Raw genomic sequence first — 6,118 nt, 5'->3', positions numbered from 1 at the left:
ATAAACAGAAGCTCTGGATTGAGCTTCATTTGGATTTAGATTAATGGTTAGTCCAAGGTTTCTTTGAAGTTTATTTTAAATTCAAGATGATTGAAGTTTATTAATAATAATTTCAGTTACTCTCACGTGAGCTTTAGGTCAGTCTAAGCCTGTCACCTGTGAACTGTGGCTTGCTGAGAAAACAAACCATTTTTCACGGCTTGTAGCGCCGCCGGTGGATATCCAGATCGAGACCTGATGTTCCTCCTTCTGGTCAGTTCACCAGCATGCTGACTCAAATGTGATTGGTCAAAGTAATAATGCTATTTCCTTGCCTATAGTTTCTCTGTATTTGTCTGCAGATATCTGTGATGGAAGCTTAAGTTCAGATGAATTAAGCATACTGATTTCATTTTGTTTTGGAGAAGCTGTTTTCCTGCTGTTGGTCTTTATGGTCACAGAGGAATCTGGTCAAACGTCATCTCTGACTGTAAATGGCACTCATTTCATTCATATGGCTTAGAGATAAATGTGTGTTGTAACCTAATATATTTTAATATTAATATAATAATTATAGATCTATGATGCACCACGTAAGATGAAGATTCAGACTTTAATTGTGATAAAAAAAAATACAGTAAAAGTAGCAAAGCGGTGAGATGGCGGGCAGCATCGCTGTCTCACAGGGTGAGGTGCCCAGGTTTGAATCCAGGCAGGGCCTCCCTGCGTCTCCCTGTGTGTCCGTGTGTCTCCCTGTGTCTCCCTGTGTCTTTGTGTGTCTCCCTGCGTCTCTGTGTGTCTCCCTGCATCTCCCTGTGTCTCCCTGTGTCTCTGTGTGTCTCCCTGTGTCTCTGTGTGTCTCCCTGTGTCTCCCTGCATCTTCGTGTGTCTCCCTGCGTCTCCCTGTGTGTCTCCCTGCGTCTCCCTGCGTCTCCCTGTGTCTTCGTGTGTCTCCCTGTGTCTCCCTGCGTCTCCCTGTGTCTTCGTGTGTCTCCCTGTGTCTCCCTGCGTCTCCCTGTGTCTTCGTGTGTCTCCCTGCGTCTCCCTGCGTCTCCCTGTGTGTCCGTGTTTCTCCCTGTGTCTCCCTGCATCTCCCTGTGTCTCCCTGCGTCTCCCCGTGTCTCCATGTGTCTCCCTGTGTCTCCATGTGTCTCCCTGTGTCTCCCTGCGTCTCCCTGTGTGTCCGTGTTTCTCCCTGTGTCTCTGTGCGTCTCCCTGTGTCTCCCTGCGTCTCCCTGTGTCTCTGTGTGTCTCCCTGCGTCTCCCTGTGTGTCCGTGTTTCTCCCTGTGTCTCTGTGCGTCTCCCTGTGTCTCCCTGTGTCTCCGTGTGTCTCCCTGCGTCTCCCTGTGTCTCTGTGTGTCTCCCTGCGTCTCCCTGTGTGTCCGTGTTTCTCCCTGTGTCTCTGTGCGTCTCCCTGTGTCTCCCTGCGTCTCCCTGTGTCTCCGTGTGTCTCCCTGCGTCTCCCTGTGTCTCTGTGTGTCTCCCTGCGTCTCCCTGTGTCTCCGTGTGTCTCCCTGCGTCTCCCTGTGTCTCCCTGTGTCTCCCTGCGTCTCCCTGTGTCTCTGTGTGTCTCCCTGCGTCTCCCTGCGTCTCCCTGTGTGTCCGTGTTTCTCCCTGTGTCTCTGTGCGTCTCCCTGTGTCTCCCTGTGTCTCCGTGTGTCTCCCTGCGTCTCCCTGTGTCTCTGTGTGTCTCCCTGCGTCTCCCTGCGTCTCCCTGTGTGTCCGTGTTTCTCCCTGTGTCTCTGTGCGTCTCCCTGTGTCTCCCTGTGTCTCCGTGTGTCTCCCTGCGTCTCCCTGTGTCTCTGTGTGTCTCCCTGCGTCTCCCTGTGTCTCCGTGTGTCTCCCTGTGTCTCTGTGCGTCTCCCTGTGTCTCCCTGCGTCTCCCTGTGTCTCCGTGTGTCTCCCTGCGTCTCCCTGTGTCTCTGTGTGTCTCCCTGCGTCTCCCTGTGTGTCCGTGTTTCTCCCTGTGTCTCTGTGCGTCTCCCTGTGTCTCCCTGCGTCTCCCTGTGTCTCCGTGTGTCTCCCTGTGTCTCTGTGCGTCTCCCTGTGTCTCCCTGCGTCTCCCTGTGTCTCCGTGTGTCTCCCTGCGTCTCCCTGTGTCTCTGTGTGTCTCCCTGCGTCTCCCTGTGTGTCCGTGTTTCTCCCTGTGTCTCTGTGCGTCTCCCTGTGTCTCCCTGCGTCTCCCTGTGTCTCCCTGTGTCTCTGTGTGTCTCCCTGCGTCTTCCTGTGTCTCCGTGTGTCTCCCTGCGTCTCCCTGTGTCTCTGTGTGTCTCCCTGCGTCTCCCTGTCCCCCTGTGTGATTCACTGACTTGGATAAAATGACGTGTATGAAGAAGAGTTCCTCATGTGTGACGTAATCAGTTGCTTTTTAAATGGTGCTGAAGGTGAAGCCGGATCTGTTCACTCAGCAGGACTTTGTTTTTATTATCCGTGAACCTCCTTCAGGCGTCAGGAATGCATCGCCATCAGCTGTCGAGATCTTTTGTCTCCTCGCTCAGATCGTATCTCAACCTGACAGTGTTGCAGGGCCGGACGGTCGGGGACGTCACCGTCCTGGGAAGAAATACCGAAACAGAACAGCAGCGTTACTGAGAACTACGAGGTCAGAGGTCAGCAACTTCCAGAACGCTGCTTTAAATGGGATCTTCAGTCATTTTAGAAGCAGTGTTTTCCCTCTGTGATCAGCAGCTTTTCTCTGCAGTCACAGATTTTTATTAGAAACATATTAAGAAAGTTTTTCCCCAAATTCACATCTTTATGTGTTTTGAGGTGCAAGACCTGACAGCTCAGAAAAGACGACACGAGGCTTTTCTTATGTTTCTACTTTTATTTGTTTAATGTCCATTTTTATCTGTATGTTTTATGCTGTTTGGTATTTGTGTCATATTTGTGCTATAGCCTGTTTTTGAAAATGTGCAGGCTGAAATGATCTCTGCTGTTTCATTTAAAGAGAATTATCTTTTGCTGTTGTGTTTTTTCATTTTTCTGTCCCTTTTAAATGCTGATGTTTTGAACCTTCGGGCCACCGTAGCTATGTTATTTACATTTAACTGTTTTTATTTATTTATTTATTGGTGTTTTGAATCTTCTTTAGCAGTAGCTTTTATTTGACATGGTTCACATTGTAAGGCGATGCCGTGATAACCACTCTTACCTGACAGCAACTCGTCCATCTGGCCGGGCGTTTCTGTGTGGGGTTTGCATGTTCTCCCCGTGGTTGTGGGTTCTCTCTGGGTACGGCTTCCTCCCACAGTCCAAAAACATGCAGTTAGTGGGGTTAGGTCAGTTGTCCACAGATGTGACTGTGGGTTTGAATGGTTGTCTGTCTCTCCGTGTAAACTCTATGATAGACTCGTGACCTTTTCAGGGTGTATCCCGCCTCTCGCCCTGTGACAACTGGGATAGGCTCCCAGGATCAGTGAAAAGAATGTATGGATGGCCCACATTGTCTCAAACATAACATGGGGCCATGTTTCAAGCACATGAATTCAGGAATTGTGTGAATGAGCTTCTCCAAGATTCCAGAGAAAACTTCTCATCACTGAAACTCGACTTCTCAAAGACCTTAAACACTCATCCTCTCATTTACAGGCTGGTGTAGTGTTTGTCAGACTGATGTCGAGTTCTGCTCCGACAGCAGATTGACTCCGAGTCAAGCAGATCAAAGCCAGCTAAGTGATTAGAGTTTGCTTTTAAATGATTATTTCAGAAAGCTGCAAAGCTCCAGTCTGATTGCATTTTCTGTCTGCAAGAGAGTTCAACTTATCTGGGATTTCTTTGTTTCAGATGGCTCAATGAAACCTAAAACCGCAGTCAAACACAACAGGCATCAAGATGGTGGTTGTTGACTTCTGGCTTTCTAGCTTCGGGCTGTGATCGCTCTTTCACACGAAACGACCCAAAAGAGTGCCGCCTACTTCAGTCAGAGATATTAGAGGTATTTGAACTACAGGCTATAGAAATGTAACAGACAAAAAAGCCAACACTGGTTCTCCAAGAAAAGCAATAAATGCAATCAGTCTGCTCAGGGATTTTCTCCCGATAACTGTCGTTTTTCTACTTTCTAAAAACATTTCGAAGGTTTCTCTGTCAGATGTTTCCTAACGAAGAACGATTAGGATGAAAATTTGTGTCTCCTTATGTTTTAGTCCAGCGGTCATGTATGTGCGTTTGGCCACTGCGCTCCTGAGTCACGAAGCGCCCGCCCAGCCCAGTCAGCATGATTCATGAGTGACTCTGCTGATCTCTGATCAGCATTATCTCTGCTCTGTGGGAGATACCGAGGAGGAACGAGGAGTCTGCAAAAACAGCACAGCTAACCCAAATCCTGAGGACATCATCCGCTGAATTAAAACAGAGTTAGGAGTGGAAGGATTTCTTTCTGACATGTTTTGTAAAGGTGCGATGAATTATGAATAAAAAACGATTGAAATATTTTCCCTTTCACTGATGCAGGAAGCAACATGGCAGAAAATTGTAGGTTTACAATGATCATTATGCAAGTTTTACAGACTTGGAACCTAAATGATAGATAAATAATAATGTTGTTGTTGTCGTCTTAGATTTTCTTGTTGCATTTGAGCATTAGCTTGTATTTAGTGTGATTAGTCTTTTTCTTGGATCTTGCTGCTCATGAGTCGTTTGTTTTGTTTCTGTATTTTAAATTTGGGGAGAGGGGAGTATTTAATGTGGGCCTTTTTGTTTGTATTTACTTGTTACAGTTTTCATATTTTCTTTTACTGAAGCAGGATTCCCACTTTCATTTTAAAGCAGCTTTGAACGAACTAAAAACAAGTGAATTTAAAAATGAGACACTGGCTGAACTTTAAATGGAGCCCGTGAACCCCGATGGGCCTGTTTAGTGTTTATGTATTTAGTTTTTGGTGCTGGCATTGTTTCAGCAGACCTTTACAAATGCTTTGTGTTCAGCCCTGGTCTTCATGTTATAACATGTGCTGCTATGCACAGGCAAGCTTCCAACTTTGGAGGTCAGCCCTGCACAGTTTCAGTGGGTTTTCCTTCCAGCCAGATAAATGCCACTGGGCGTCCCTGCAGGGAGAAGAAATGCATCAGTGTGGGAGTGTAAAGTGATACTGAAGAAGCTTTAAACAGACTCGTATCTCTCTGTCTGTGTGGAAGATCTGCAGCAGCAGGAGCTCGAGCACTCTCAGGATCCGCCAGCGTTTACACTCTGCTCTCACATTTTAATATAAAAAGAGAAAATAAAATAATAAGATGAACGCAGCTGGTTGTCAGGTGGAAATACAAGTATAACATCTTCTCACATTAACCCATGCTAACAAAAATACACTATTGTTAATCAACAGCTCTTTGCCCCCGAATGCACGGTCCACATCTGATATACATAAACTCTGCATCTTTATAAGTCACAGGCTGCACTGTGGATATTTTCACCCCTTTGTTTCCCTTTAAAGTAGTTCCTGGCCATGCTGTGATGGAAAGATATGTTCTAGTATTTGTGTAAACAGAAATATTTACCAGCAATATTTAGAATAAACAATGACATTCTTGGTATATGGATGCTGTTTCTGGAACGAGATTACAGCAATAGATTGCATTCTTAGAATTCAGAAGTGTATGAGGAAAAAAAGATGGCATTCTTGGAACTGGCTTTTAGGCTCCGGCTGGCTCATTACTCTTTGAGTCAAGGGTGAAGTCACACGAAGTGCGTCTGGCTGGCGCAAGGGACATAGTCATAATACCAAAAAATGTGTTTTCGCACAAACCAAAGCTGTCCTTTAAAGGGTCGTTCCACTTTATTTCAACTGCACGATCCTTTATTTTATTTTGTGGCAACTGTTCATGACCGAACAGGATATATTAGGCCAAAAAGACAACTGAACTTTTTCCCAGTAAACCAAATATTTACATAAATTGTTTAGAATTTTCATTCTGACTGACTAAATCAAACAAAGGATAAATAAAGGATTTAGCTGTCTGTAACAGACACGTCATCGTGAGGTGTAGTATTCTTGCACTCGTAAACTTTTCATCCAAAGTGCATTAATTCGTTAAACGCAGATAGTGGCAGGCGCTGGTTTGCGGAAGCCATCATGTTGCCCCAATTCAAAAATAGTGGTGAGATAGACATCACCATATCTGTACGTGAGTAGAGAC

At 45.9% G+C, this 6,118-nt stretch overlaps 1 long non-coding RNA gene across 1 annotated transcript; it reads left to right on the top strand.

Moving 5' to 3' along the window:
• The first annotated feature begins 2,552 nt into the window (after positions 1 to 2,552).
• LOC145428529 (uncharacterized) lies at positions 2,553 to 5,224 on the top strand. The gene is made up of 2 exons (XR_013908817.1): positions 2,553 to 3,917; positions 4,129 to 5,224. It is a non-coding gene; the product is annotated as an uncharacterized LOC145428529 (long non-coding RNA).
• The last annotated feature ends 894 nt before the right edge of the window (positions 5,225 to 6,118 follow it).

Source organism: Astatotilapia calliptera, chromosome 1 (assembly GCF_964374335.1).
Source record: "Astatotilapia calliptera chromosome 1, fAstCal68.1, whole genome shotgun sequence".
Taxonomy (NCBI): domain Eukaryota; kingdom Metazoa; phylum Chordata; class Actinopteri; order Cichliformes; family Cichlidae; genus Astatotilapia; species Astatotilapia calliptera.
This window is presented reverse-complemented; position numbering and strand designations above follow the sequence as displayed.